We start from the raw sequence: 23,423 nt of genomic DNA, 5'->3' as shown, positions 1-23,423 counted from the left end.
GCGTCCAGATCCACAGTGCCACTGCAGGGACAGCGCCCAGATCCACAGTGCCACTGCAGGGACAGCGCCCAGATCCACAGTGCCACTGCAGGGACAGCGCCCAGATCCACATTGCCACTGCAGGGACAGCGCCCAGATCCACAGTGCCACTGCAGGGACAGCGCCCAGATCCACAGTGCCACTGCAGGGACAGCGCCCAGAGCCACAGTGCCACTGCAGGGACAGCGCCCAGATCCACAGTGCCAGTGCAGGGACAGCGCCCAGATCCACAGTGCCACAGCAGGGACAGCGCCCACATCCACAGTGCCACTGCAGGGACACTGCCCAGAGCCACAGTGCCACTGCAGGGACAGCACCCACATCCACAGTGCCACTGCAGGGACAGCGCCCAGAGCCACAGTGCCACTGCAGGGACAGCGCCCAGAGCCACAGTGCCACTGCAGGGACAGCGCCCAGAGCCACAGTGCCACTGCAGGGACAGCGCCCAGATCCACAGTGCCACTGCAGGGACACTGCCCAGATCCACAGTGCCACTGCAGGGACAGCGCCCAGAGCCACAGTGCCACTGCAGGGACAGCACCCAGATCCACAGTGCCACTGCAGGGACAGCGCCCACATCCACAGTGCCACTGCAGGGACAGCGCCCAGAGCCACAGTGCCACTGCAGGGACAGCGCCCAGATCCACAGTGCCAGTGCAGGGACAGCGCCCAGATCCACAGTGCCACAGCAGGGACAGCGCCCACATCCACAGTGCCACTGCAGGGACACTGCCCAGAGCCACAGTGCCACTGCAGGGACAGCGCCCACATCCACAGTGCCACTGCAGGGACAGCGCCCAGAGCCACAGTGCCACTGCAGGGACAGCGCCCAGAGCCACAGTGCCACTGCAGGGACAGCGCCCAGAGCCACAGTGCCACTGCAGGGACAGCGCCCAGATCCACAGTGCCACTGCAGGGACACTGCCCAGATCCACAGTGCCACTGCAGGGACAGCGCCCAGAGCCACAGTGCCACTGCAGGGACAGCACCCAGATCCACAGTGCCACTGCAGGGACAGCGCCCAGAGCCACAGTGCCACTGCAGGGACAGCGCCCAGATCCACAGTGCCACTGCAGGGACACTGCCCAGATCCACAGTGCCACTGCAGGGACAGCGCCCAGAGCCACAGTGCCACTGCAGGGACAGCACCCAGATCCACAGTGCCACTGCAGGGACAGCGCCCACATCCACAGTGCCACTGCAGGGACAGCGCCCAGATCCAGAGTGCCACTGCAGGGACAGCGCCCACATCCACAGTGCCACTGCAGGGACAGCGCCCAGATCCAGAGTGCCACTGCAGGGACAGCGCCCAGAGCCACAGTGCCACTGCAGGGACAGCGCCCAGATCCACAGTGCCACTGCAGGGACAGCGCCCAGATCCACAGTGCCACTGCAGGGACACTGCCCAGAGCCACAGTGCCACTGCAGGGACAGCGCCCAGATCCACAGTGCCACTGCAGGGACAGCGCCCAGAGCCACAGTGCCACTGCAGGGACAGCGTCCAGATCCACAGTGCCACTGCAGGGACAGCGCCCACATCCACAGTGCCACTGCAGGGACAGCGCCCAGAGCCACAGTGCCACTGCAGGGACAGCGTCCAGATCCACAGTGCCACTGCAGGGACAGCGCCCAGATCCACAGTGCCACTGCAGGGACAGCGCCCAGATCCACAGTGCCACTGCAGGGACAGCGCCCAGATCCACAGTGCCACTGCAGGGACAGCGCCCAGAGCCACAGTACCACTGCAGGGAAAGTGCCCAGATCCACAGTGCCACTGCAGGGACAGGGCCCAGAGCCACAGTGCCACTGCAGGGACAGCGTCCAGATCCACAGTGCCACTGCAGGGACAGCGCCCACATCCACAGTGCCACTGCAGGGACAGCGCCCAGATCCACAGTGCCACTGCAGGGACAGCGCCCAGAGCCACAGTGCCACTGCAGGGACAGCGCCCAGATCCACAGTGCCACTGCAGGGACAGCGCCCAGATCCACAGCGCCACTGCAGGGACAGCGCCCAGAGCCACAGTGCCACTGCAGGGACAGCGTCCAGATCCACAGTGCCACTGCAGGGACAGCGCCCAGATCCACAGTGCCACTGCAGGGACAGCGCCCAGATCCACAGTGCCACTGCAGGGACAGCGCCCAGATCCACATTGCCACTGCAGGGACAGCGCCCAGATCCACAGTGCCACTGCAGGGACAGCGCCCAGATCCACAGTGCCACTGCAGGGACAGCGCCCAGAGCCACAGTGCCACTGCAGGGACAGCGCCCAGATCCACAGTGCCAGTGCAGGGACAGCGCCCAGATCCACAGTGCCACTGCAGGGACAGCGCCCACATCCACAGTGCCACTGCAGGGACACTGCCCAGAGCCACAGTGCCACTGCAGGGACAGCGCCCACATCCACAGTGCCACTGCAGGGACAGCGCCCAGAGCCACAGTGCCACTGCAGGGACAGCGCCCAGAGCCACAGTGCCACTGCAGGGACAGCACCCAGATCCACAGTGCCACTGCAGGGACAGCGCCCAGAGCCACAGTGCCACTGCAGGGACAGCGCCCAGATCCACAGTGCCACTGCAGGGACACTGCCCAGATCCACAGTGCCACTGCAGGGACAGCGCCCAGAGCCACAGTGCCACTGCAGGGACAGCACCCAGATCCACAGTGCCACTGCAGGGACAGCGCCCAGAGTCACAGTGCCACTGCAGGGACAGCGCCCAGAGCCACAGTGCCACTGCAGGGACAGCGCCCAGAGCCACAGTGCCACTGCAGGGACAGCGCCCAGAGCCACAGTGCCACTGCAGGGACAGCGCCCAGAGCCACAGTGCCACTGCAGGGACAGCGCCCAGATCCACAGTGCCACTGTAGGGACAGCGCCAACATCCACAGTGCCACTGCAGGGACAGTGCCCAGATCCACAGTGCCACTGCAGGGACAGTGCCCAGATCCACAGTGCCACTGCAGGGACAGCACCCAGAGCCACAGTGCCACTGCAGGGACAGCGCCCAGATCCACAGTGCCACTGCAGGGACAGCGCCCAGATCCACAGTGCCACTGCAGGGACAGCACCCAGAGCCACAGTGCCACTGCAGGGACAGCGCCCAGATCCACAGTGCAACTGCAGGGACAGCGCCCAGATCCACAGTGCCACTGCAGGGACAGCGCCCAGATCCACAGTGCCACTGCAGGGACACTGCCCAGAGCCACAGTGCCACTGCAGGGACAGCGCCCAGATCCACAGTGCCACTGCAGGGACAGCGCCCAGATCCGCAGTGCCACTGCAGGGACATCACCCACATCCACAGTGCCACTGCAGGGACAGCGCCCAGAGCCAAAGTGCCACTGCAGGGACAGCGCCCAGAGCCACAGTGCCACTGCAGGGACAGCGCACAGAGCCACAGTGCCACTGCAGGGACAGCGCCCAGATCCACAGTGCCACTGCAGGGACAGCGCCCAGAGCCACAGTGCCACTGCAGGGACAGCGCCCAGATCCACAGTTCCACTGCAGGGACAGCGCCCAGATCCGCAGTGCCACTGCAGGGACAGCACCCACATCCACAGTGCCACTGCAGGGACAGCGCCCAGAGCCACAGTGCCACTGCAGGGACAGCGCCCAGAGCCACAGTGCCACTGCAGGGACAGCGCCCAGAGCCACAGTGCCACTGCAGGGACAGCGCCCACATCCACAGTGCCACTGCAGGGACAGCGCCCAGATCCACAGTGCCACTGCAGGGACAGAGCCACATCCACAGTGCCACTGCAGGGACAGCTACCCTCACACACACACACACACACACACACACACACACACGGACAGCTACACACACACACACACCCACACACACACACACACACACACACACACACACATACACACACACACACACACACACACACACACACACACACACAGCTACCCTCACACACACATACACACACACACACACACACACACAGGGACAGTGCCCAGATCCACAGTGCCACTGCAGGGACAGCTACCCACACACACACACACACACACACACGGAGCCAGGGATAGTGCCCAGATCCACAGTGCCACTGCAGGGACAGCTACCCACACACACACACACACACAAACACACACACACACATACACACACACACACACACACACAAACACACACACACAAACACACAGGGACAGCTACCCTCACACACACATACACACACACACACACACAGGGACAGTGCCCAGATCCACAGTGCCACTGCAGGGACAGCTACCCACAAAACCACACACACACACACACACACACAAACACACACACACACACACAGGGACAGTGCCCAGATCCACAGTGCCACTGCAGGGACAGCTACACACACACACACACACACACACACACACACACAGAGCCAGGGACAGTGCACAGTGCCACTGCAGGGACAGCTACCCTCACACACACACACACACACACACACACACACACACACACACACACACACACAGCCAGGGACAGTGCCACTGCAGTGCAGACAGCTAACCTCACACACATGTAACCCATATCCCCCACCCCCCCCCAATCGCAGATAGGGTGTATATGAGGGGATCTATATGTATTACCCAGCGTGGTGCTTTACCGGTTAGGCTCACAGGAGGCCTAAGCCTCCGCCACGGAGAGCCTGGGGCACGTATGACACAATATGAATAACCTCGTACTTGGTGCAGCGCCTCCACCTGCGATGGCTCCCACCAGTGGGGGAGTGGTTCCTCGCAGGACACTATATATATCACTCCACACAAAGTATGTAAAACAACCAATGACTTTACTTGTGAGCATAGGAAACGTACTTTTGCATATAATAACAGGTGTCCCTCCCTAGAGGAGACACTAACTGCTGCGTCTCGCAGGACGCTACCTCCACCTCCACCTCCACCGGATGATCCCACCCAGTGTCCAGTAACCCCACACAGTATTACCCCACCCTCAAGTGAGATAGATATGTGTGACTGCGCAGCCACTATGTCCCTTGTGAATGTGATATGACTCGTTGGTGCACTTGTTGATTACCTGCCGGGCACTCCGGTGCCCGGGCCTGCCAAGGAACTTCACAAAGGATCCTGACGTCGACAGTACACCGAAACTACCATCCGGGGCGATCCCACCCGTACGGCTGATGCAGCAACAGCGAATGTCTGAGCCCAAACCTCTGGACGGACGCACAGCTTCTGCTGTGTCCCTAACTGGCTCTAGATAGTAAGGGACAGGGTCCCTATCCTGGGGGCTGTCCCTGACACAACTCACACTACTGGGTGACTCAGGGCTAGCTGGGGCCTTGGGGGCTGCTGGCCTAATGCAGGGAGTCACTGACTCCTGCACCCTACCTCCTTCCCTTAGCTTCTCCTGGCGCCAACTAACGTGCTCCTCCAAACCCCGCGAAATGTATCTCTTTTGGTCTGCAGGGCAATTCTTCAGCCCTATTGGCTCCCTGGCGTCACATGGGGTGCTGCTGGGGCTCATGGAACTTGTAGTCCCTTCCAAGAGCCCTCTGCTAACTGGCTGTCTCTCGCACGCTATCACTGCGCATGCGCAATGTCCCTGGCTTGCCGCCGAATGCAGGGACTCCTTGCGCATGCGCAACCACATGAGGAATGGCGGCGCCCTGCACGGGGAGCCGCCGAGAGCCCAAGCGACACGCCCGCGGCCCTGACTACCAGCCGCTCGCGTCCCCGGCAACCTCCGCTCCGGTTCCCGTCTGCCCCTCATCCTGGCAATCGCCGACGGGTCCGCCATTGGGCTCGGCGGCACCCGCGATCGCTAACCTAGGGAGGGAGGGCGACGGGCAGAGGGGGACCTGGCTACACACACATAAGCCATAAGGCTGTGTAACATCAAAAGCGTCACATCATAAGTGTACATCAAAAGTGTCTACAAGAGTTAATTTTGGAGTTGAAATTGGAGGTGAAGATTGGAGGAAGATCTGGACTCTGCATTACAACGTTGTGAGACATTGACTTTTAACATCTGTGATTTATTTGTACACTTTTATCATCCAGTACCTTGGAACTCTCTCCTCCTGCATCTCACTATGCCCTCCCTCCTGCGTCTCACTGTGCCCTCTCCTCCTGCGTCACACTGTGCCCTCTCCCCCTGCGTCTCACTGTGCCCTCCCTCCTGCATCTCACTATGCCCTCCTTCCTGCACCTCACTATACCCTCCCTCCTGCATCTCACTATGCCCTCCCTATTTCTTTTTCTGTTTACTGTTTCCTCACTCCTTTGTGAGCATTTCTGTTCTCTACAACTTCCCCACTCCCCACTGCACCATTATTTATACACCTCCCTCCCAACAACTTCTTTACCCCTCAATAAAAAACACCCAGACAAATCCTCTATTCACACCCTCTATCTACTCCTTCCTGCTGCTGGGGATGTCCCTTAAGCCTGAACCCAGACATACACACCTGATCTCACCCACGCCTCCCTGCCACCTCTTCCCCTGTAAAGTGTGTTAACCTTTTCATTTAACACTGACCTTCCTTAAATTTTACCCCACAAATCAAGCATCCCAATAGCCTGCCCCCATGGCTAATGTCCCACACTCAGTCACTCCTACCATCCATTGTGGCCAAGCACTGCCATCTACAGCACTTACTCCCTCACCTGCTGTCTCTGTAAGTTTCCCACTAAACCTCTTAGATTGTAAGCTCTTCGGGGCAGGGATTTCCTTTCCTACTGTCTGATTTTGCTGCACTAATTGTATAATTATAATTCCCTGTACTGTATTCTGTGTGAAGCGCTGAGTACACTTTTGGCGCTATATAAATAAAGACATATAATACAATACACACACAGGGAGCCAGGGACAGTGCCCAGATCCAACCACTGCAGTGCAGAGACAGCCACACACACACACACACACACACACACACACACACACATACACACACACACAGGGACACATACCCTCACACACACACACACACACACACACACACACACACACACACACACACACACACACACGCGGGGAGCCAGGGGCAGTGCCCAGTGTGACGGTGAAGGGGATGCTCAGGCCAGTAAATAAAGGTATTATGCCCGGCTGGGGGCCCCTGAGCCATATTGGGAAATGTAAATTGTCAGCTCTGCAACCCAGTAATGGCCGCAACACTGTGATTGTAATAAAACTGTCTGTGTGTGTCTCCCACCAGGTACAAGGTGCGAGAATAATGTTATTTCTACTGTAACATGTATTTCAATAGCAGTGTTTCCCTGTAACCGCGCAAAGGAAAAATGGTTTTAATCCCAGCAGCCAGCAGCACAGCGCATAGCGTTTGGTTAACTTCGGCTAGGCAGGTCCCAGCGCGATGAGATTTGCTGTGGGCGCTGGGGGAGTAAAATCATAAAAAAGGTTAAAACGCAATTTTTATAAAGTTATATAAAAATTGATGAATGAAAGTCCCCCTATTTTAATTGTTCCAACATTATAGGAATGAGGGGATTTTCTTTCAGACGGCCAGAACAGAGGGAAACACTTAAGTTGTAATTACGATACTTTAGAAGTGTATAGCAGGAAATTCCTGAGAGGTGAGCAATGCATATGTTACTAGGACTTCTAAGCCACCCCGATGGTTTGGAAAAGATCGTAGTTGAAAGCAATAGCCGACTAAAAGTGTGAAGTGGGGAGGGAAATGCAAGTATCTGGTATGCTAAGCGGCAAAGGTGCGAGGTTCGCACATGCCCTTAGCAAACTAGGAAGCCCCTCTGCCAGGTTTGCCAAGTATGGGCAACTCTGGGATAGGTGGGTGTAGACGGACGTTCACAGAGGTACACACTTGGAGTCGTTTATAATGTGAAATTATAATAAGGCTTTATTGTGCCTTTTCCTTTTCATCAGGAAATTCATCCAAACACAGGGGGGAGAACAAAGCTTCCATTCACTTGGGAGTATTTCTAGTGAAACACTATGCAATAATTCACATCTCCCTTAGTCAAGCAGTTCTCGCAGCCCCAAACACATAGCATGCAATAAGCAGATATAAGCAGTCTTTTAAGAATGAAAGTCTTATCTGTTCCTTGTGGTTTGGAGGGAAAATCTTCACTGTTCCTGCTTCCGCTCCCTTGTCTCCAGGGTTGGTCAGCATACAGGTTTAGAAGTTTTCCCTGTGTCTTGTAAGCAGCTCTGCTGTTTCTTCTGGCAGGGCTTAAGACTGATGTGAGAGTCAAAGACAATCTCTGCTCTCTCTCCCAAGTTCAGCTCTCAGTCACAGCTAAGGAGTTCTCACTTCCTGTTTCAAAAGACAAGCTTTCTAAGCCATCTAATCAGGCAGGTGGTGTTTTGTTAATTGACTACCAGCAGTTAACCACCACACTGCTGGATTAGAGGCACATTACTTGAACAGGGATACGTCCCCTGTTACAGTGGGAATATTTGTTCCCACAGAGAGATTGGCTGCAGAGGTTACAGATAGGGATTCTTACTGCATAAGATTCCTTGCAGCCAATCGGTAGTGAGATTCATCTAACCTGGATTTGAAACTTTGCAACATCGTAACAGAAGTCAAAGGTTCGTAAGAACTAAGGAATCCAAGACCAATTCTACGGCGGTAGAATGAAGTAAGCAGCTGCAGAGGAGAAACAGTGGTTGCGAGAGGCGCCACTATCCAAAGACTGTTTTCGGCTCTGTTTGCGCACAACTCCCGCTCCTGAAAAATTGTGCCTAGAGACTCTATGTCTAAAGATTTCGTATCGGGAATTGAAGATTTTGTTTTTCCCCGTCCCAGTAAGTGTATTTCAAGTGTTTTTTTTTTAAACTAAGCTGTGTATGTTCATTCTGTAAATAAATCACAATTTATTTTATCTCTTGCTTTGCTCAATCAAAGGATCCGGGTATTTTAGTATGAAAAGTTCTGGTCCACCGTGACAGGCTTTTTTTCTGGTGACTGCGGCGGGATCTGATTGAGCCTATGGTATATCATCCTACGGGATCCTATAGCATAGAGGGAGACTCGAAAGTTGCGAGCTCCCAAAGAAAGAGGCAGCATACACACAGTTTGCAATTGCACGAAAAATACAGTCACCTTTTGTTGTATAACTGTTTGCCTGCGGATGAAACATGGACAAGCGAGCAGGACGATTCCGGACCTGGGATCGTGCCCGGATCGTTCTCCTGTGTGAGAGTTATGGACACTGATGGCTGGTCGGTCAAAGGTGAAACTGGAGGAGGATCTGGATAGACGTGAAGCAGGTATTGCTTATCCTGCGGTCATGGAGCCCAAAACTGCAGCCGCATTGATTACACTTCAGCCCGGGATACAGGAGGCTGAGCCAGCCCCGGAGGGAGATGGACAAGGGGAGGGAGAGGGTGCTCACCGGGTTAATGATGAAGGACTGGGTCTGGGAGATGTGGGTGGGATTGTTCATACAGTTCCAATAGTCCCCGTGGCTACTGGACTCGCTAACCCTGGACTCACAGCACTTCTTGCCTCATGGGGGGAAGGAGCTATAGCCGATGAGAGAATTTGCATGCTGGCAGCTCTACACAGACAAGTGTCCCCTCACTCTCCCTTGGTCAATGGAGAGAAAGCTGTCCCTCAAGTTAATCACCACAGCTTCAACAAGTTTAACTGTGGCACAGATAGGTTGTCTATCAGACTTTGAAACTCAGTGTCTGGGATACCGGGTGCCACAATGGGACAGGGTGCTGCGGATGCACCCTGTGTTGTCTGGGATTGCTAAAGAGACCCTGCAAGGCATCCCACGAGAAGATCGGGATGTCTATGAACATGTAAAAGATTTGCTGCTGTTGCAGTATGCCCTCACCCCAGAAGCTTACAGGGGCAAGTTCTGGACAGGAGAACATTATCCCAAGGAGTGCTATGTCAACTATGGTGCCCGCATGGCAAGGCAAGGCAAGGCAAGGCACTCAGTGGGTGGAGGGTTGTGGTGCTACAAAGTACCACACTTTGCTGGACATGATTTTCCAGGAGCAGTTACTGCAGCAGACACTTTAGTAATTCATGGGATTCTCATCTAGTGCATGTAGCAGCGGTGCTAGCCAGGATTAGGGAAGCGGGGCTTACCTTGAAACCCACTAAGTGCTTAGTCGGAATGGCAGAGGTGTTGTACCTAGGGCACAGGGTGGCATCTGAAGCCTGAACCAGCTAAGGTTGAGGCGATAGTGCAGTGGCCCGTCCCCAAGACTAAGAAGCAGGTTATGGTTTCTTGGGCACCGCTGGCTACTGTAGGAAGTTTGTCCCACAGTACAGCACTGTGGCTACACCCCTGACAGATTTGACCCAGATGCGACTCTCAGTTCTGGTTGTCTGGTCTCCCGTCTGTGAATTTGCATTTCAGGCATTAAAGACCGCACTGGCCAGTGCTCCGATCTTAGCTGCACCGGACTATTCAAGGAAGTTCTTGGTGCAGACCGATGCCTCGGATTTTGACATTTGTGCCGTGCTCAGCCAAGTGGGGGAGGAGGAAGGAGAGCATCCTGTGGTGTACCTGAGCCGCAAGCTGCTGCCCAGGGAAGTGGCTTATGCCACTATTGAAAAGGAGTGTTTGGTGATTGTATGGGCACTACGCAAGCTGTAGCCCTATCTATACGGTCGCCCGTTCACAGTGATCACAGATCACAACCCCCTAAGTTAGTTACAACGGGTGTCAGGGAAAATGCCAAACTCCTGCGCTGGAGTCTTGGGCTGGAGATGCTCCGTTCATTTGCAGGAATTCACTTTTGAGTGAGGAGCAGGAGGAGCGTTTGGACAATTACATTGAGGTCTGTGTGGTTTGATTTCACTTTATCCATTTCATATGACCTTTGGGCGTTTTGTTCTGCATCCTCATTAATATCCCATATTGCATTGTACTTTCCCATTACAGTACCCATTATTAGTGGAGGGTTTGTTTGTCTTTATTTGGGGCTTGGTTTTGTCCTTGTGGGTTGTGGGGCCAGGGAAGTACCCTTCTGTCCCTCAGGGGCTAAGGGGAACGGGCCTGACGAAGGGTTGTCCCCCGAAACGTTGCCCCCCTGTACTCCCCCTTATACCCACTCTTGTGTTATCTTGCCCCCCTCCCTTTTTTCCCCCCACACACCCCGTATGTGGTTCTACCTATATGTTATTAGAGTTTTTTTCTATGTGTGATATTGTATGTTGTTTGATTCACTTGTGCACATATTAAATTACACTTTTTTGGTTTTATACCAACGATTTAATTCCTTGATTTCTTTATATAGGGAGTTCTGGACTATTCCGTATTGTGTATTGTGTTGAGAGGAATTGGGTCCTCTTTAGTCCACGGCACCCCGCATTGTATATCTATTTGCTATTGTGAGTGCTGTTTATCGTTATTGTATTCTACCATTACAATATAGTTTATTTATAAATGTATGTTCTGCATATGCAACAAATATAAACCTTATGTGTATGTTTATGGTTTCTTTTTACCTAGCTGCACTCCACAAATTAGAGTGCTAGCTCTTTCCTAACGCAAGTTATCCACTTAATTGAAGGGGCTCTGTGATGTGGGTTGCGGTTTGATCTATAATCGGTTTGGGTTACAAGCCGGTATACAATGTATCCGTCCTGGCTTTTGATCCGTAACCGCAGACGCGCGCCACCAATTCAGCTTAAGGGGATAACGAGTCGGCAGGATACCATGTATCAAGAAGGCACTTCAGCTAAACCGCAGACCACTTATTCAATTAGTTTTGCGGTTTCGACGTCTGTGGTCTGGAAACTAATACCTATCTTTAATACAGCTACTTACTCCCAGGCACACTTCTTCAATTTAGCGCTTGGCACAGCGCTAGAAGCTCCCCCTTGTGTCGCAAATACAGTTAGCACATTTCTCATTCATTCATTCAACTGCAGCTAGCTGCTACGCTGCAAAACAGGGACAATAACGGTAGTGTAGGGGAAAACATGGTGTTATGTTGGCAATACATTTTAACCCCTTCTGTCCCGACACGGTTTAGGGTTAACCAGCCCGGCATAATACCTTTATTATTGGCCTGGTTAACCCTTCCACCGCCACAGTATCTCGCACACATAGTTCATTGTGGGATGAGGATTGGGGCCGCTCTGTTCCTCTTCAGTAGCCAAATCTAGGGAACCCGCTCCCAACTCCTCACTCCAGGCCATATAGTCACGGCTTCGGCCCTTTCTAATACACTGCCGGTCTGCGTGGCACATGTCAGAGAGAGCCAGCATGCAGCCCTGCGCATCTCGCGGAGAGGCAGTCAACATACGTTTTTGCAGGCCACAAATTAGTTTGTAGAAGTCCCGCATGTCCTTTGGGGAAGGCGGTGTTTCCTCTACCCCGTGGGAGATTAGGGCCATTACTACATCTGTGGTGCATGATACCTGCTGGTAACAGGAGGGCCGAGTCGTCCGCCGGTGGTAGTGGGGACACAGGAATAGGCTTCTGGGGTTCACACCCTACATATCTCTTTAGCAGTGCAGTGTCTCCATCTGGTCTGGGCTCCAAACTGAAGGTGATCTTCCACGGTAGAACCGATTACCTCTCCCCCCAGTAAGATCACACACCAGGCCGGAGGTATATGCAAACAGGAACGGTTCATTATCTCACTCTGTGCAGCACAGTACACGGTAGGTTCACTCTCAGCTACACACTGAAGGATGGTCCCTGGACCGTCACTACAGGCCAAGGGCACCCGCAGCAGTTCCAACTATTCCCTGACCCTCTAGCAGGGGTAGGGGTATGGTCCACACTCCCTCTCCCCCAAAGGGAAGAGGACCAGAGAAGGCCCAATAGTCAGGCTCTTGGTTGTGTGACCCAAGGGGGTAGAGGCACTCCCGAATTTGGGGCGGCACTGCCCTTAAGTACAGCCAGGAAAGGGGCACCAGGTCCGGCTCATGATTGGTCATGCTCAGGCCTGATGTCACCGCCTCCCACTGTCACTCAAGTGCAGCACCAAGGAGAGGGAAAACCCCATGTCAACTACTGGCAGGCCTGCTCTTACCAGGGCTTACTGCCAGGAGTAGGGCAGGTTAGTAGCCATAGATGGCATGGCTAGAGTTAGGTAGAGGATTAGTAGCCCAGGCGTTACATGGCTGCATACTGTTCCCTAATTCCTATAAAGGAAGCGCCTGCCTGACACTGCACCCAGCCTGTTCTCTGAGCAACATCTTGTGGGGAAGAAGGGGAAGTGCATCCATCCAATAGACTAGAATACTCCACACGTACCTGTATTCATATAGACACCGCCTGTCCAGAGGGTCCTCACCACATCATATCCTCCCCGATATATGGGGTCCCCATATATATATATATACTGTATATATATGTAGCCTGGAGCTCCCGTGGCTCCTGGAGACCCCCCTGTCCTTGAGCAGCTTGGTCGCGGGTGCCGACAGACCCGACGGCTGCTTCCAAGGGTGGGAGCTGGAGCAGGGAGCAGCGCGGCTTCTCCTGCCTGCGGCCGGTTGCCGGGGACGCGATCGGGCGGTTGCTAAGGCCGCGATCGCGTCTCTAAGGTCCCGGCGGCCGGACAAGCAGGGCGCCGCCATTGAGGATACTGTTGCGCATGCGCAGGGATGCGTAGGCGCAGGGACAGCCCCCGAGACAGGGATAGCTCGCGCGAGAGCAGGGAAAGCTTGCGCAAGCGCAGTGAAGGTAGGGAAAAGCCCGCGAACCCCTAGCCTACCAGGGAAGGCTCGGAGCTGGGACTACATATCCCAAGAGCCTTTGCGAGCCCCATGTGACACCAGGGAGCCAATAGGGCTTAGGAGACCCCTGGGAAAAGAGATACATTTGGCGGGCTTGGTGCACGTTAGATTAGTCAGAGACCGGAGCAGCCCAGGGAAGGAGGTAGGGTACAGGAGTCGTGGACTCCCTGTACTAGGCCAGCACCCCCAGGGCTCGAGATAGCTCAGCTCCCCAGTAAGGTGAGTGTTGCCAGGGGCAGCCCTCGGGTTAGGGACCCTGCCACTTACATTAGTGGGAGCTGGGAAAGGAAGGTTACGCAGAGTTGGAGTCAGGGTGCTGTAGGGAAGTAAGGTGCGGGGAGCGAGAGCAGCTCCTGCACCCCATAGGTACCCACACCCCAGGTAGGCCCCAACTCCCCACTAGGTTAGTGGGTAATTGCTGAGGGAGGCCCAAGATAGGGACGCTGCCCTTAGTGTAGTGTTGCATTGTCAGAGTCACGGCTGTCAGTGCCGTGAGGTCTGACAGGCAGGCACCTTGTTGCGCAGCACGTTGACTGCCAACCTCCAGTGAGCTACAGCTTGCTGCTGTAGGCGCTGGGACTAGTCAGAGAGTAGTGGGTCTGGAGAAGGGCTATAGCTGTTCTAGTCACCTTGAGGTAGCGCTAGGGGTAGGATGCCTGAAGGGATAAACTGGTAACTGAGAGCAGGAATTCTGGAGAGGATCTGCACTAGGCTAGCCAACAGTAGGTAGACGCCCAAGTACTGCATGGAAGAGTACTCTAGTCCATTCCAGATCACTTACCGAAGGGACTTGGGTAGTTGGGGGAGTGAGACAGGTCATTACCCCTGCAGGCCCTAGGAGTTCCCCAAGCCACTACAGGTTGCTGTACTACAGGGACAGGCCCTAGGTTAGGGTTCCTGTCACGTTAGTACCATTTAGATTAGACAGGGACACAGCAGACGCTGCGGTTCCTGTGAAGCGGTCCGCACGTGCAAGGAGTTCGGTTGGATCAGAGGATTCATCACACGTCTGACCCTTTGAGAAGTTTGTTGCTGACCCGAGCACCGGAGTGCTCGGCAGGTATTATACCATCACATGTGCACCAACAGGCCTAGAGGTTCTTAGTGACTGCGCAGTCACCCATTGACTATCTCTGTAGGAGTACGGGACATTGGGTGGGGTTCTTGGGACACTGGGTGGGATCACCTAGTGTTTGGGAATCGTCCTGCGAGACGTCACTGTTAGTGTCTCACCGTGAGAGAGACACAGGTTATCATTATTAGAGGTTCTTAGTAAAGTCCTTCGTTATATAAAGCACTGTGTATGGTATTATTGATTGTCCTGCGAGGAACCACTCCCCCTCTGGTGGGAGCCATCGCAGGTGGAGGCGCTGTACCGAGAAGATGTTGTAAGTGATCACCCCTAGTATAATTACCCCAGGTTCCCCGTGGCGGAAGCTCAGCCCTCCTGTGAGCCAACAGGTAATGCACCACACCTGAGTAACAATATATGTTTCCTGCACTCACACAGTAGAATCTGCGATTGGGTGGGGGAATACCCGTTACATTTGGAGGCGCTGCTGAGATAGACCTGGGGTGCTCTGTTTTCATTTTTTCCAAATTGGCCAAATTAGATTTTTCACCATGTTTGGGCCTGCAAGCCATGAGGCCCACGAACGAAACAAGAGGACAAAAGTATCCCCGCGACATGTGCTAGTAGTAGGGGATGTTCCCAGTAGTGCCGTGAAGTTGAGGGAAATTTGTGAGGCCCTAGGGAGACTCCTGGGCATAGACCAAGGGTGGAAGAGGATAGAGCACCGGTACGACCCCACTGACCAGTGTTGTAGACTATGGCTAGTAACGGATCAGGAAATATGCCGGGAAAATGTCCCTCTGACCTTGCATTTCCCAGAGGCCCCACCAGAAGGCTACCCTCTTGCATACTCAGAGAGCCTTAGTGAGATTACCAGAACTGTGATCAAAATGGAGGCTCCCTCATCAAGGGAGTCACACCTAAAATGGCGTCTCCCGCCAAAGCAGGAGAGCACATGTGCTGCTGACTGCAAGCCTGCACCAAATTGTGTTGCAGAAATCCGTCCGGGACTGGCGGGAAAACCAGAGCTCCGCCCCCGCAATGTGAGTGACTCAGTGATAGAGCGAGCCCCTCCTTTACATTCCACCAGGGGGAGCAAGCAAAGTGAACAACCATCAGCAACTGCTATTCCCATTAAAAACAGTACAGAATGCAGAGAAATACACCCTCATTTATATGGAGCATGGCGGTCTAAAGGAGGGAAAATATCCTTTCTGGTGTGCCCGTGCCTACAAAAGGACTTGAGTCTATCTGGTGGTATGGACTTTAACCATTTTAGGCTACCAATAGAATATCGGGTGGCCGTGGTGGAGGACGAGGGGTGTATACGATGTGTTTGTAATCAGTGTGACTTCCCAGGTGGCAAACAGACCTGGGGCCCCAAGTGTGCCAGCTGCGGAGCACAGTTTCTAAAGCCTGTGCTGCTGCAGTCTACAGTCCCAGATCCCAAGCAGGAATCTCAGATGGCAGAACACAGAGATGAAGATGCTGTTACTTGCTCTACCTCAACCACGGAGGTGGAGGAGCTGACAGACAAGGCTGCCCTGGTTCCCTGTTGCAACCAAGCGGGAAGAACTGAGGCTCAGCCAGCTACGGAAAAGGACGAACCATCGGTGGCGATGCGCCTACCGGCGAACCACCCCAGCAGTGAGACAGAGGAATCACAGGGGGAGGTGTTCCCCCTAGAAGAAAGCTGTTCCGCCATGCGAGTGGACCAGTATCTACCACCTACCGTTCAGTTGAAGAGAACAGTCAGCTCTGTCGTGGTGTCAGGTGAAGCACCGCAGATACCTGACAGTGTTCTAGAAGAAGAGAAAACCATTGCAAGCCAGCAGAGTGGTAAGGAACCCCCTTGCCCCCCACAGGCTCCGATGGAGGTGGCCGTGAAAAAGGTCAGAGTTACGGCTCCTGAACCGAGTGTGAGCCCGTGCGCTCCGACTCAAATGGTCCCAGGACCGGGATCCAACGCTCCCGAGTTTCAAGCCAGTAAGTGGACTGTCCCAGAAGTGCCGGGGACAGGTCCCGATACAGCCGAGGTGGGAACTGACAGTGTCCCCGAGGACCTGTTGGCTACCGTGAATCACCACAGTGGTAAGGTATCTACCCTTTACCCCCTGCCAGGTGAAACAGAGACTTTGAGGAAAGAGACATTGTCCATTGCTCGCTTCCCAGCGGAAGCCTCGCAAGTACGTAGGGACAAGGACTGTGTGGCGAGGGATTTAGTAAAAATTGCCTCCCTTAAGCCCAAAAGGGAGCGTGCCATTCGCCAAGTAGTGGACCGCGGAAAAGGTCCTGGCCGCCTGGTCTACCGCATCCATGCCGCGGGTGACCGGGTAAAGGTCTGCTTCAGAGACATGGTGCTACTCCTTCCACCAGGGGGAGGAAGTAGCGAGGAACCAGTGACTGTTGCCCTCCGGTGTGCTCTTCAAGAAATTTTTCTGGGGGAGGCTCACGGACGCAAAAGTGAGGTACCCCCACTTGATCAGTTAGGGGCACCCCACGAATGGTCTCAGCAAACAGCTGACGCTCAGCTGGCCTCGGGTATGGTATGTGAACTGTATTGTAACCTGATGTCTAAAGTCACCAGTGATAGGTTGTACATATGCCCTGCATTTTCATTGTATAACTGTGTACCAGGTTATGTCTGCCATCCAAGCGAGGTCGTTGGAGTTTCACCAGGGGGAGAGTGTAGCCTGGAGCTCCCGTGGCTCCTGGAGACCCCCCTGTCCTTGAGCAGCTTGGTCGCGGGTGCCGACAGACCCGACGGCTGCTTCCAAGGGTGGGAGCTGGAGCAGGGAGCAGCGCGGCTTCTCCTGCCTGCGGCCGGTTGCCGGGGACGCGATCGGGCGGTTGCTAAGGCCGCGATCGCGTCTCTAAGGTCCCGGCGGCCGGACAAGCAGGGCGCCGCCATTGAGGATACTGTTGCGCATGCGCAGGGATGCGTAGGCGCAGGGACAGCCCCCGAGACAGGGATAGCTCGCGCGAGAGCAGGGAAAGCTTGCGCAAGCGCAGTGAAGGTAGGGAAAAGCCCGCGAACCCCTAGCCTACCAGGGAAGGCTCGGAGCTGGGACTACATATCCCAAGAGCCTTTGCGAGCCCCATGTGACACCAGGGAGCCAATAGGGCTTAGGAGACCCCTGGGAAAAGAGATACATTTGGCGGGCTTGGTGCACGTTAGATTAGTCAGAGACCGGAGCAGCCCAGGGAAGGAGGTAGGGTACAGGAGTCGTGGACTCCCTGTACTAGGCCAGCACCCCCAGGGCTCGAGATAGCTCAGCTCCCCAGTAAGGTGAGTGTTGCCAGGGGCAGCCCTCGGGTTAGGGACCCTGCCACTTACATTAGTGGGAGCTGGGAAAGGAAGGTTACGCAGAGTTGGAGTCAGGGTGCTGTAGGGAAGTAAGGTGCGGGGAGCGAGAGCAGCTCCTGCACCCCATAGGTACCCACACCCCAGGTAGGCCCCAACTCCCCACTAGGTTAGTGGGTAATTGCTGAGGGAGGCCCAAGATAGGGACGCTGCCCTTAGTGTAGTGTTGCATTGTCAGAGTCACGGCTGTCAGTGCCGTGAGGTCTGACAGGCAGGCACCTTGTTGCGCAGCACGTTGACTGCCAACCTCCAGTGAGCTACAGCTTGCTGCTGTAGGCGCTGGGACTAGTCAGAGAGTAGTGGGTCTGGAGAAGGGCTATAGCTGTTCTAGTCACCTTGAGGTAGCGCTAGGGGTAGGATGCCTGAAGGGATAAACTGGTAACTGAGAGCAGGAATTCTGGAGAGGATCTGCACTAGGCTAGCCAACAGTAGGTAGACGCCCAAGTACTGCATGGAAGAGTACTCTAGTCCATTCCAGATCACTTACCGAAGGGACTTGGGTAGTTGGGGGAGTGAGACAGGTCATTACCCCTGCAGGCCCTAGGAGTTCCCCAAGCCACTACAGGTTGCTGTACTACAGGGACAGGCCCTAGGTTAGGGTTCCTGTCACGTTAGTACCATTTAGATTAGACAGGGACACAGCAGACGCTGCGGTTCCTGTGAAGCGGTCCGCACGTGCAAGGAGTTCGGTTGGATCAGAGGATTCATCACACGTCTGACCCTTTGAGAAGTTTGTTGCTGACCCGAGCACCGGAGTGCTCGGCAGGTATTATACCATCACATGTGCACCAACAGGCCTAGAGGTTCTTAGTGACTGCGCAGTCACCCATTGACTATCTCTGTAGGAGTACGGGACATTGGGTGGGGTTCTTGGGACACTGGGTGGGATCACCTAGTGTTTGGGAATCGTCCTGCGAGACGTCACTGTTAGTGTCTCACCGTGAGAGAGACACAGGTTATCATTATTAGAGGTTCTTAGTAAAGTCCTTCGTTATATAAAGCACTGTGTATGGTATTATTGATTGTCCTGCGAGGAACCACTCCCCCTCTGGTGGGAGCCATCGCAGGTGGAGGCGCTGTACCGAGAAGATGTTGTAAGTGATCACCCCTAGTATAATTACCCCAGGTTCCCCGTGGCGGAAGCTCAGCCCTCCTGTGAGCCAACAGGTAATGCACCACACCTGAGTAACAATATATGTTTCCTGCACTCACACAGTAGAATCTGCGATTGGGTGGGGGAATACCCGTTACATATATATATATATTCAACTCCACGCCATGTTTAAGGAGTTGAAATATCCTGAGCATCCTTTGATTGCTATAGCAGGTTTTCGCCCACCTCCCCCGCAGTGCAAGAGCTGTGCAAGTCCGCGATTATACACCTCTCGCCCGAGTGATGTGTCACTGCGAGGGAAGCGTGGCCGTCGCTTGGTGATTTGCCGTGCATGGGCGCACTGGGCGGCCTCAAAAGCATTCAGCAATTTGTGGTTGGCGCGAGCGCCGCCCCGCGCTGTACAACCGCGGCCCAACACTTTCGGTTTTCTGACCATTTGTTGCCAATGTTCCCAGCAGTTTGAGCTGCAAACTGTAATAGGCAACATTACCTTAGTAATACAAGAATACACAGAGTTGCACTGACTGAGGGGTTGATTGAAACTGAAATGCGGCCATTATGTTAGGCACACAAGCAGGATTTTGACAGATTTACAGTATAACAGCAGTTTAGGTAAGAATGTAGAATGATCTATTGTCACAAACTTTACATCTATTGTACAAATAGGAAAATGGGGGAAGTAGTTTCGGCGCTCTTTAACACTCGTCACTGACTTTCTGGCGTTCCCCTCCGCGCGGCGCAACCACCCTCACAAACGGAGGCGTTTTCTTTTGCACAACCCACGCCAATTTATTCAGCCAACCGGCTCCGCCCAAGATTAAATACATACAAAAATAATCCCTCGGACGGGGCGCCTGTGCGAAATATATACATCCCTCTCCTATATACGCACGGGTCACTGTATAAAAGGGTGCGGCACCTGAAGGGGTTACACACTCATCAGCGGTTCCCGAGAGCGGTCCTGAGGAACTCACAATATGTGTAGTACTGCGGTGGTACCAGTGGGTATTGAGTACCACTACTGTTTTATTTACACACCCAGAGAAACACTGCTTTTTTATTTACATACTTCAAATCAAATCCTCTTTTTAAAGATAAGATTTCCTCTGGACATCTCTCTCCCGTGGATTATTTACTTTGCACAATGTTTAAGAAATGTTGATCTTTTTAAATCGGGTACAATTTAACAATTTCTGGCCACAGATATATATATATATTATATATATATTGCAACATGGGTCAAATACAAATATTACCAGCCCTATCTCAAGTTCTGAAATATTGGGACAGAAAAGGTTTGCTGACCCGAGTTTAGAAAGGTTTATAACAATGATGCACTTGAAACAGTAGTCTGTGAGTAGGTTTCCCGGCTCTGCGCTTCTGTAACCGCGGCTGTGCTGAGAAAGCTGTGGGATGCACCAGGCCTCCATGTTAAAATGTATAAGAAGCCAAAAATGACACCCGGAGTGCTGATTTGCATGTCATTCCCCAGAATCCCCGGCAGCAGTGGCAGCGCTGTATGCTGAGGGATAATGGGGAGGGGAAGGGCAGGGTGGTGGGGCCTGTCCGGCAGGTGGGAATGGGGGCCCTTGAGGCCTGGAGTTGGCCACCCGCTGGGGGTACCCTAACCGAATCACGAGGTAATGAAGATACAGCACACGGTTGTGTAGTGAAGATACAACACACGGTTGTGTAGTGAAGATACAACACACGGTTGTGTAGTGAAGATACAACACACGGTTGTGTAGTGAAGATACAACACACGGTTGTGTAGTGAAGATACAACACACGGTTGTGTAGTGAAGATACAGCACACGGTTGTGTAGTGAAGATACAACACACGGTTGTGTAGTGAAAGTATATATCTTGCATCCAAGAGAAACAGCAATGCTTCGGACCTGCACAGAAGGCCTTCTTCAGGCGTTGGGACCGACACGGTGATGCTTTCCCTGGATGCAATAAATATATATAATTTTCACTATACAACGTGTGCTGTATCCTCATTCCCTCGGTTTGGGTAATGTATGTTTTTTTAATTCACTTGTAGTACGTGTGTACGTGTGTACGTGTGTACGTGTGTATGCGTGTACATGTGTGTCTGTATACACTCTCCCGTGGGCTGGGTGGAAGTAGGAGGCCGTGTCGGTGCGGATATTGCCGCCTCCGCTGATCCCTGATTGTCAGAGACACGTGTCACATTGTGCCCGGGGTTCTGCCGGAGACGAGCCGTGTCCGAGACCTTTGTCCTGTCCCGGACACGGGGTACCACAAACATTAACTCATTTAAGAAAACAAAACACAAATCCAGGCGTGTTAACCCCGTCATGAAGCGTTGCAGCTCCTCTGCCTGACAAAGGGGTAAGGGACGTTTGTCCTGCACAAATCAGATTGTGTCCGTGATAAAAGGGGAGGAGGGGGGTAAAGATGTCTCAAAGTCAGCCACGAACTACACTGGAACCGTGTGTGTGTGTCGCTCGCTATGTGTCTGTCCGTGTGTGCAGTATGTGTGTGTGTCGCTCGCTATGTGTCTGTCCGTGTGTGCAGTATGTGTGTGTGTGTCGCTCGCTATGTGTCTATCCGTGTGTGCAGTATGTGTGTGTGTCGCTCGCTATGTGTCTGTCCGTGTGTGCAGTATGTGTGTGTGTGTCGCTCGCTATGTGTCTGTCCGTGTGTGCAGTATGTGTGTGTGTCGCTCGCTATGTGTCTGTCCGTGTGTGCAGTATGTGTGTGTGTCGCTCGCTATGTGTCTGTCCGTGTGTGCAGTATGTGTGTGTGTCGCTCGCTATGTGTCTGTCCGTGTGTGCAGTATGTGTGTGTGTGTCGCTCGCTATGTGTCTGTGCAGTATGTGTGTGTCGCTCGCTATGTGTCTGTCCGTGTGTGCATTATGTGTGTATGTCTGTGTGTGTCTGTCTGTGTGTCTGTGTCGCTCGCTATCTGTCCATGTGTGAATGCGTGTGTGCAGTGTGTGTGTATAGTATGTCCATGTGTGTAGTATGTCCGTGTGTGTTGCTATGTGCCAATGTTGTGTGGCTTTTACACCCAAACGCGTTTTGCTATTTCTGTCTATCTTTAAGTGAGTCTGTGTATGGCTCTGTGACACAATGTGTGTGTGTGTGTGTGTGTGTATGTGTGTGAGGTGTCACTGTCTGCGTTCTTGTTTGTGCGCAACAGTGGCAGGCTGAGTTTCAATGACTATTGTGTTATAATATTGTGTTCTTTGTGTAGTTTCTGTCTTTTCCAGTATTAACTTTAGTGTCATCCCATTTACTTTGAATACCCACTCACCCACTCACCCACTCACCCACTCACCCACTCACCCACTCACCCACTCACCCACTCACTCTCAGATATATCACACTCACTCTCAGATACATCACACTCACTCTCAGATACATCACACTCACTCTCAGATACATCACACTCACTCTCAGATACATCACACTCACTCTCAGATACATCACACTCACTCTCAGATACATCACACTCACTCTCAGATACATCACACTCACTCTCAGATACATCACACTCACTCTCAGATACATCACACTCACTCTCAGATACATCACACTCACTCTCAGATACATCACACTCACTCTCAGATACATCACACTCACTCTCAGATACATCACACTCACTCTCAGATACATCACACTCACTCTCAGATACATCACACTCACTCTCAGATACATCACACTCACTCTCAGATACATCACACTCACTCTCAGATTCATCACACTCACTCTCAGATTCATCACACTCACTCTCAGATTCATCACACTCACTCTCAGATTCATCACACTCACTCTCAGATACATCACACTCACTCTCAGATACATCACACTCACTCTCAGATACATCACACTCACTCTCAGATACATTACACTCACCGCACAAACTACACACTCACTCTCAGATACATCACACTCACTCTCAGATACATCACACTCACTGCACAAACTACACACTCACGCACAGATACATTACACTCACCGCACAAACTACACACTCACTCTCAGATACATCACACTCACCACACAAATTACACACTCACTCACAGATACATCACACTCACTCTCAGATACATCACACTCACTCAGATACATCACTCACCGCACAAACTACACACTCACTCACACATAAATTACACTCACTCATCCGAGCACCAACTACTGCACAC

At 53.4% G+C, this 23,423-nt stretch overlaps 1 protein-coding gene across 1 annotated transcript in view; it reads right to left on the bottom strand.

Annotated features, from left to right (window-relative positions):
* Positions 1-22,868: 22,868 nt before the first annotated feature.
* The window catches only part of PPP1R16A (protein phosphatase 1 regulatory subunit 16A), a 103,780-nt gene continuing 103,225 nt past the window's right edge, over positions 22,869-23,423 (bottom strand). The window contains exon 6 of the mRNA XM_075580868.1: positions 22,869-23,423. This exon is cut by the window's right edge and continues 1,993 nt beyond it. The gene's annotated coding sequence lies outside the window, so the exon portion shown is untranslated.

The sequence above is a fragment of the Ascaphus truei genome, chromosome 2, assembly GCF_040206685.1.
Source record: "Ascaphus truei isolate aAscTru1 chromosome 2, aAscTru1.hap1, whole genome shotgun sequence".
Classification (NCBI taxonomy): Eukaryota; Metazoa; Chordata; class Amphibia; order Anura; family Ascaphidae; genus Ascaphus; species Ascaphus truei.
Note: the sequence above shows the minus strand (reverse complement) of the source record. Positions and strands in the feature narration are given on the sequence as shown.